The sequence below is a fragment of the Chiloscyllium plagiosum genome, chromosome 22, assembly GCF_004010195.1.
Source record: "Chiloscyllium plagiosum isolate BGI_BamShark_2017 chromosome 22, ASM401019v2, whole genome shotgun sequence".
NCBI lineage: Eukaryota > Metazoa > Chordata > Chondrichthyes > Orectolobiformes > Hemiscylliidae > Chiloscyllium > Chiloscyllium plagiosum.
Genome location: NC_057731.1, coordinates 57,633,196 through 57,642,791, shown reverse-complemented (window position 1 = coordinate 57,642,791; position 9,596 = coordinate 57,633,196). Strand labels below are relative to the sequence as shown.

At 44.6% G+C, this 9,596-nt stretch overlaps 1 long non-coding RNA gene across 1 annotated transcript in view; it reads right to left on the bottom strand.

The window, feature by feature from the left end:
- Nucleotides 1–3,261: 3,261 nt before the first annotated feature.
- The window catches only part of LOC122560991, a 9,526-nt gene continuing 3,191 nt past the window's right edge, over nt 3,262–9,596 (bottom strand). The window contains exon 2 of the long non-coding RNA XR_006314874.1: nt 3,262–3,392. This is a non-coding gene — a long non-coding RNA (uncharacterized LOC122560991). The remainder of the gene's footprint in view (nt 3,393–9,596) is intronic.

Here is a 9,596-nt window from a genome sequence, read left to right as displayed (position 1 = left end):
TTTGATGTTGGTTGGTTGATTTGGATGGGGGAGTGGAGGATGGGAGAGAGGTCCAATATCCTAATGCTGCCTTGTAATAACATGAACCTATTCTATTTTGATTCCATGTGGAGCTCATGGCAGTGTTTTTGAAAAGACATTGCTGTGTAAACAACAAGTTTGTGCTTTTCCCTTTTGATGTTTGAAGATCAGCAAGTTCTATTTTTGGAAATGTGAAATTCAGTAAGTATTTTTGTTTCTGACAGTAGTCACAGATCTTTCTCCTCCACCCCAATCCCTTGCTCACTCCCTGGCCCATCATTGTTGTATTGTGTCAGGGAAGACCCACCTCCTCCTCCACCTGTCACCCTCTCAGAAAGAAACTAATTACAATTTCTGGAGTTTACCATAACATTTGACTCTGTCTGAGCCCCAGTGGAGTAAGACTCCTGCATGAATATGACTCATCTAATTAGTATTAACAGAAGTCAATCAAAGCCATAAGTCTTTGCAGCTGAAGTCTAATGCTTGCGGAGGACTTCATAACCACGTTTACAAAGAACCGTGGAAACAAAACCATTCAACTGAATTACAAGAGGCATTAAAGGAAAGTTGTTTGGGTAGATTTGTTTCTTACTCAACTTATTCAGAGGTGTTATTACACTCACCTCTGCCACAGGTGGGTGGGAGTTGAACCTGGGCCTCCTGGCCCAGAGACAGGGGAACTACCACTGCAGAATTGGGTACTGCAGATGCTGGAGATTACAGTCAAGATTAGAGTGGTGCTGGAAAAGCACAACAGGTCAGGCAGCGTCCAAGGAGCAGGAAAATCGACGTTTCGGGCAAAAGCCCTTCCTGCTCCTCGGATGCTGCCTGACCTGCTGTGCTTTTCCAGCACCACTCTAACCTTGGCACTGTCACTGCACCTCAAGAGCCCTTTATTGTGCTGTGCTATATACATTATTAGTCATGTCAGAAAAGCACATACAATTACACTGCCCCAGTGGTAGAATCAGTGTTTGTAATCCAGAACCTCAGGTTCATGTTCTGGGATGTGGATTTCTCCATGGATTATGGAGAAATCTGAATCCAATAATAATATGGAATTAAAAGCTAGTTTAATGATGACCATATAAACACAGTCAATTGTTGTAAAAGTTCACCTGGTTCACTAATGTCCTTTAGGGAAAGAAATTTGCCATCCTCCCCTGGTCTGGCCTACATGAGACCCCAGACCCACAGCAATGTGGTTGACTCATAACTGCCCTCTGGATGGGCAGTAAATGCTGGTCCAGCCAGTGATATCCAAATCCCATGAATGAGTTAAAGGAAAAATACAAACAGCTTCATGTCCCATTCCAGGATCCAAGCATGCACTGCAGACTGATATTTCTGTGCTGCATTCTTTGGCAGAAGGGCTGCTGCTGGGATGAGAGAACCCAGGTCTACTTAGCTAAATGTTACAGGCCCCAGGGCTCTGATCATAGAAACAGGAGTGGGCCATTCAGCCCCTTTAGTCTGTTCCACCATGCAACTGTATCCAGGTTGATTTCTGCTTCAGCTCAGTTGAAGTGGAACAGTAACTGTATTTCAATTGGCTGGAAACTATTCCTGATGAAGGGCTTTTGCCCGAAACGTCGATTTCAAAGCACCTTGGATGCTGCCTGAACTGCTGTGCTCTTCCAGCATCACTAATCCAAAATCTGGTTTCCAGCATCTGCAGTCATTGTTTTTACCTGGAAACTACTTCAGTACATCCTGATGGTTCCAGCTGAGATTTCTGGAGGTTTCATCACATGACTCGCCCCTATCCTCCAGCCATTATTTGGCCAACATCAATCCTTGTGTTTATTTTCACTCATTCCTGGGATGTGGGTCTTGTTCTGCTTTTGCAAAGATTCCAGAACAGATAGGCAATGTACCTTGAAGAAAGTTACAGGACATCATGACATTTATGGGGCAGCACAGTGGCTCAGTGGTTAATACTGCTGCCTCACAGCACCAGGGTCCTGGGTTCGATTCCCGCCTGTCTGTGTGGAGTTTGCACATTCTCACCGTGTCTGCGTGGGTCTCCTCCGGGTGTTCTGGTTTCCTCCCACAGTCCAAAGATGTGCAGGTCAGGTGAATTGGCCATGCTAAATTGCCCACAGTGTTATTCAGGGGTAAATATAGGGTAGGGGAATGGGTTTGGGTGGGTTGCTCTTTGGAAGGGTGATATGGACTTGTTGGGCCGAAGGGCCTGTTTCCACACTATAGAGAATCTAATCTGATCTTATCTTTCACCATCAGTTAGGTGTTCCTGATGAAGGGCTTTTGCCCGAAACGTCGATTTTGCTGAAGCTCCTCGGATGCTGCCTGAACTGCTGTGCTCTTCCAGCTCTTCCAGCTGATCCAGGATCTGAAGTCAGTGTCATGTTCTCGGTCAGTCAACCTGATGAAGCTGAAGCTCCTCCGATGCTGCCTGAACTGCTGTGCTCTTCCAGCTCTTCCAGCTGATCCAGGATCTGAAGTCAGTGTCATGTTCTCGGTCAGTCAACCTGATGAAGGGCTTATGCCCGAAACGTCGACTCTCCTGTTCCTCAGATGCTGCCTGACCTGCTGTGCTTTTCCAGTATCACACTTTTCGACTATGTGTGTGTAATGTTCAGTGATATTACCAGCATAGAACCCAGCTTGTGTGTAACATTATCACTGTGGAGGAATGTAAATTATCAGTGTTATTCTCAAACTTCAAGACATCTGTCTCAACCAGAACCAGCCTCTGTGGTGTATGTCGCAAGAGCTAACATATAGGGAAGAACTCAGATCATATCAGTAGTATTTGACCCAAGAAACCACATCAGGTGTTGATGGTGATGATATTAAATGTCAAGGGATTGTGGTTAGATCCTGTCCTGTTGGAGGTGGTCATTGCCTGGCACTGATACGGAGTGAATGTTACTTGCCACTTATCAGCTCAATCCTGGATATTGTCCAAGTCTTGCTGCATTTGAACATGGACTGTTTCAGTCTGTGAGGAGTCATGAGTGGTGCTGAACATTGTGCAAACATCAGTAAACATTCCCACATCTGACCTTACGATGAAGTAGCTGAAGATTTTTGGGCCTAGGACATTACCCTGAGGAACTCCTGCAGAAATTTCCATGACAACAGTTTCCTGAGTTGGATTCCTATGCCATTGGAAAACAGGAAGTTTCATTACCCGACTTCCTGTCAAGCAGCCTTCTCCCCATTTGCAATATCTTTATATTTGCTGAAGAGAAACGTTCAAGCAAAATGGCAAAAAATAAAATCTTGTTTAATGTCCTCTGGGGTTGCACATAGATTGATTTTTCAATTCCTGGAGGGTTGGCGATCCTGGGTACTGTCTTATAGAAATGTTAATTGCTTTCATTTCTGTCTTGAGCTAGCACCTGTGAAGAAAGCAAAGGCAACAGGTGAGTGCTGGAAAAATAATTCCCTGCACAATCTCCCACAGAAACATTCCTATCAAGTACTTTTCTCCATGGAGAATGGAATTGAGAGTGTGGGTTTGGAAAAGCACAGCAGGTCAGGCAGCATCCGAGGAGCAGGAGAATCTGCGTTTTCAACGTAAGCCCTCCATCCTGGTGAAGAGTTTATGCCTGAAATGTCGATACTCCTCCTTGATGCTACCTGACCCGCTGTGTTTTTCCAGCACCACACTTTCGACTCTGATCTCCAGCATCTGCAGTCCTCAGTTTTTCCATTGTGAATGGGTTTGGTTTTTTGTAATGACGTTGCCTGGCTCAGGTGGAGGTGAGTGACACCTGCTTCTCTCTCTCTCTGAAAGATGAATTTTATTGGGCACAGGGAAATCATAGTCATCTGTCAAAAGTGCTTAGAAAGTGTTGTCTGCTCCTCATCCACCTCCTGTAAGACAATCAATCACTCTGTTTTGTAATCATAACCAATAAAATGGAAACAATCACTGGAGATGAATTGAAACTCAGTCATAGAGTCATAGAGATGTACAGCATGGAAACAGACCCTTCGGTCCAACCCATCCATGCCGACCAGATATCCTAACCCAATCTAGTCCCACCTGCCAGCACCCAGCCCATATCCCTCCAAACCCTTCCTATTCATATACCCATCCAAATGCCTCTTAAATGCAGCCTCCGAAGTTCCAGGGAAAACAGCCCCAGCCCATTCAGCCTCTCCCTGTAGCTCAGATCTTCCAACCCTGGCAACATCCTTATAAATCTTTTCTGAACCCTTTCAAGTTTCACAACATCTTTCCGATAGGAAGGAGACCAGAATTGCACGCAATATTCCAACAGTGGCCTAACCAATGTCCTGTAGAGTAGCAACATGACCTCCCAACCCCTGTACTCAATACTTTGTGAGTTCTCCCTGCATGTGATGACTTTTCATTCAATAAGAAAAATAAAGTCAATGGGGCCTATGTTCTAAACAGGCATAAGAAAAGCCTACTAATGATTGAGGCCCTTAACTGATTTGTAGAGCAATTGGACCACAATTAAATTGGGTCTTTTTTAAATATCCCTTTCTGGGTTAGTTGAAACATGCAGTGTTCAGGCTTGAGTATTTCCAGGCCTAGTACTGCCTTAAACAGAGTCCCTAAAGGGTACCTAAAGAAAAGGTTCTTAAATTCAAGAATTGTTTTTGTGGAGCTGGATGGAGTTCCCAGTCTGATGCTTTTGTGAAGCGGTGGCTTAGTGTTCAGCACCAGGGACCTGGGTTCAATTCCAGCCTCAGGTGACTGTCTGTGTGTACTTTCTCCCTATATCTGCGTGGGTTTCCTCCCACAATGTGCAGGTTGGATGAATTGGCCATGCTAAATTACCCATAGTGTTCAGGGATGTGTAGGTTAGGTGCATTAGTCAAGGGTAAATATAGGAAAGGAGAATGGATCTGGGTGGATTACTCTTCAGAGGGTTGATGGCAGCTTATTGGGCTGAAGGGCCTGTTTCCACACTGTAGGGATTCAATGATTCAATATGTGGACTTTGGAACTGACTCAGATGGGTCAGTTCCCAATGGGGGAATGGCTTGTTGTTGCCATCTGTATGGTCTGATGTCTGAGAAGGGATCTAGTTCAGTCCTGGAGGCCTCTATTTTGGTGTGCAGTGAAATGGCATCTAGCTTGGAACACAAATATACTTAGGCCCCAGTTTCTCATTGATGATACCAACTGTGGGTGCACCACCTGTTCTCATTGCACCACACTGTGAATGTTATACCTTATTGCCCTAAAATGATGAGGCCTTCGTTTTAGCAATGTGCGATCAAAACCAAAGTAACCTAAGAATAAGAGGAAAAAAATACCATTACACTGGCATTTTTAATTGGAAAAATCTTTGCCTTTTAATATTGTGAAGTATAAATTTGTCTTGGGCAGAAGCTGAAAAATCCATATTAACACCTGGACAGCTAGTTTTCACTTTGTGACCGTCTTATCCAATGGGATCTGTTGAATCAGTCAGTAACTACCTGAAAGGGTTAACTGACTGCACAAGATAAGCACTGCCCATTAGAATATAAAGGACTGTTCCTCATTCTGTGTTTCTTTCTAGTGGGGTGTGAGAATATCTCAGTAGCAGCAATGTGTAGTCACTCTTTTGTTGACCCTGATGTCTCATAAGGAACCGTCATGTGTCTCAGATACAATGCAACCAGCTATGGTTTACTGTGCAATAAGGCTATTGACTTTCCACCAGGCCTGAGTATCTGCTCTGCTGAAGCCTTTATGTGGGCCGCCTTCCCCAGCAGGAGGAAGGATAGGAACTCTGAATCTAGCCAGGACATCGCAGATGATTTAGTCAACGACCATGACAATAAAGAGAAAATCAATCTAAATTCTATTCTGTCAGAGCTGTCACTCCTCAACATTCCTTAGAATTGCTTCCATTCTGTCAGCATTGCCTGTAATTTGTGTTAAGTTGGAATTGGGCAGCTATAGACAATCCTGGCTGTTTTTTTTCCAGAAAGACAAATGTCTCAAAAAAATAGCCTTGGGGATAGCAAGAAAAAGGCGAGTGATTTTATCTTGCAATGAGTGGCAGGAGGCATAGAATCTTCTGACCCAGAGCAACTCTACTCGCCAACAGTTATCTCTATATCAAACCACTAGAGCAGATTTTTGAGTTAGAATCAGATTGCTGTGTATGGAGCTTGCTGTGTGCAAATTTCCTGTCACACACACAACAGAGAAAATGTTTCAGAAATGCTTCATTGGGTGCCTTGTAATATCCTGAGAGACATGACGTGGGCAAATGTTTAGCTTTAACTCTTAGTAATAAGGAAATGGTGGTTAATTTCAAATATGAAATAGCAGATTTTCAGGTAATGGCATCTGATCTAACAGGGGTAACACTCCAGTCACAATATCACTTCTTGTTTGCGTGTTAATTGTGGAATGTAACATTTTATTTCTGTCAGCTGTAACAATTATAATTGTAATCGCACCAATCAACCCTACTGGCCCGTGGCCAAACATTTCAACTCCCCCTCCCACTCTGCCGAGGACATGCAGGTCCTGGGCCTCCTCCATCGCCGCTCCCTTACCACCTGACGCCTGGAGGAAAAGCGCCTCATCGTCTTCCTTGGGACCCTCCAACTCCAGGGCATCAATTTGGATTTCACCAGTTTCCTCATTTCCCCTTCCCCCACCTGACCCCAGTTCCAACCTTCCAGCACCGTCCTCATGATCCGCCCCATCTGTCCAACGTCATTCCCACCTATCCGCTCCATCCTCCTCTCCAATCTCTCACTTTTACCCCGACCTCCATCCACTTATCTCACTCTGTTATACTCACCCCCCCCCTCCCATTTATCATTCCACCTCTGTGGCCCCCAGCCTCATTCCTCATGAAGGGCTTTTGCCCAAAATGTCAATTCTCCTGCCCCTCAGATGCTGTCTGACCTGCTGTGCTTTTCCAGCAACACACTCTCGACTCTGATCTCCAGCATCTGCAGTTCTCACTTTCCCCCTGTAACAATTATAAGCCTTTTATTTTAAGAGCTCACACTTCCCACCAGATATTTTCAAACAAAGTTGAAAGAATCATTGAATTACAGTCTGCAAAGGGATGCTGTTTGACTCTTTGAGCTATGCTGTTAGTCTCACTTCCCCACTCTTTCCCTTGAGCCCTGCAAATATATTTTTCAAGTTTCCCTTTCAAGGGTTACTATTGAAACTGCTTCCACAATCCCTCTGTATCATGTATTCTGGACTACAGCAACTTGCACGCTATGAAAGTTTCCCCATATATCCCCTTCCCAGGTTCTTTTGCCAATCAGCTTACTGCAGGTGAAACATCCTTCATGCATATGTTTGTAACTCAGATGTGATAACCAAGCTGTTTTCTTTCGAGTGAACTGAGCTCAGTGCTCCAGTGGGAGTTCCATGCGTTTAGTTTTAACAGGCAAATGAAGGTGGAATTTTCCAGGCCAAACCTGTCATTATCCAACCCTCACACTCACTGCTGCCTATGAGTTGTTATCATAGGTTGCAGCTTTGTGTCGAAGGTGTTACTCAGATATTTGCTGCATTAATCAGCTCAGCTTACTGTTAAGTCTCAGGGATCATTATTCATTCTTTCTGTAGGTCATTGATAATGACAAATAGAAGGAGGGAGCAGTTTGTCATGAGCCAACACTTTGCCTTCTAGAAAAGTCACAAACCTGACTCAATAGCCTACTGGATTCATCATCAAAATGTAGCTCAGAAATAAGCGATAGTGCTATAGTCTGATTGCAGAAGATGGTCTTTATCATTCCTTCTTCTCTTGAAAATATTACCCAGTGCTGTGGTGCAGTGCTAATTCAGGATTTTTCTTTTATTAATTCATGAGCTGAGAGCATCACTGGCTATGTCAACATTTATTACCCATCCCTAATTGCCCAGAGGGCAGTTAGGAGTCCTTGCTGGAGGTCTGGAGTCATGTGTAGGCCAGACCAGGCAAGTTTGGCAGATTCATTCCCCAAAGAACATCAGTGAGTCAAATGGGTTTTTCCAACAATTTTCCAATTCATGGTCAGCATTAGAATCTTAACGCAGGTTTTTTTTACTGAATTCAAATTCCACCCGCTGCCATGGCAGGATTTGAACGTGGGTCTCTGGATTAACAGTCCAGCGATATTGCCACTAGGCTATTGCTTTCCCCAATCTCTGGCTATTCGTCCCAGATGGGTTGAGCTGAACAGCAGGAGAGATTTGAGATTGTGATGGCTCACAGCTGAGCCCTGCTTTGCTGTTTGATTTTCCTCATTGGTAGAAAGTGAGGACCGCAGATGCTGGAGATCAGAGTCAAAATGTGTGGTGCTGAAAAAGCACAGCAGGTCAGGCAGTGTCCGAGGAGCAGGAGAGTCAATGTTTCAGGCAGAAGCTCTTCATCAAGAAGATTCGAAACATCGACTTTTCTGCTCCTCAATGCTGCCTGATGGGCCGTGCTTTTCCAGCGCCACACTTTTTGACTCTGAGTTACCTCATTGCCTTGATCAGCTGAACAATGAACAAAGAGAAAGGGGAGTTATAAATCATCAGACAGAACTGCAGCACTTTGTAACTGTGCCATCCCCCTCAAAGTACAGCAGCTGTGGAAGAAAGAGTCCTGTAGGGGCTGGATCCTCCAGCAGAATAAAAATAAGAGAAATACCATAAAAAACAGACAGGGTTAGACCTTGGGGACCGTCTGTCAGGAAACCCATGTTTCTCTGCACAGCATTAAGCTTTAGCTCCACTCTGTACATACAGAATTCCCCATCGGGAGTCAGTCTGATTGAAGCTCACGTGAGGAGCAATCCAGAGGTTGCACAGAAGTCGTATCATGTGGTGTGGCAAGAATAATGGGTTGATGGAGGATTGACTCCTGAGTCAATGCGTGACATCCATTGGGGTACAGAGGAGATAATGCAAGGTGGAGTGTACTGGGGTTATTTTGGTGGCACTGTGGTTTGATGAGAAGGCTTTGGTATCAGGAACCTCTTATCCCTCACACTCCCATCATCTCCTGGGTTTGCCCAGGGATACGCCCACCCAAATACAGTGGCTAAAACTGAGGTTACCAACCTTATTAAAACACTGACCATCTTTTGTCCCTTCTCTGTGAAACCAGGGTAATGAGGGAGGTGGTGGAGGCTTGTAATTGGTTTGAACTTCAAACTTTTAAGATTTTGTCCAGTCCAAATCCACTGATTTTGGGATTTAAACTCACATTCAGTATGAAAAGTATTGCGGAAAATGATTGGAAGTGATGGTTAATCAGAGCTAGATTCACTATATAACTAATTAGAACAGAGAACAGTACAAGTCCCTGAAATGCCCCGATCATATCTACCTCCACCTCCACCCCTGGCTGTGGGTTTCAGACTCCTATAATCTCTGTATAAAAACAGTGCCCCTCACATCTCCTTTGAACATTACCCCCTCAACTTAAATACATGCCCTCTAGTTTTAGACATTTCGATACTGGGAAAAATATTCTGGATTACTGGTGCTGGAAGAGCACAGCAGGTCAGGCAGCATCCAAGGAGCAGCGAAATCGACGTTTCAGGCAAAAGCCCTTCATCAGGAATAAAGGCAGAGAGCCTGAAGCGTGGAGAGATAAGCTAGAGGGGGGTGGGGGTGGGGA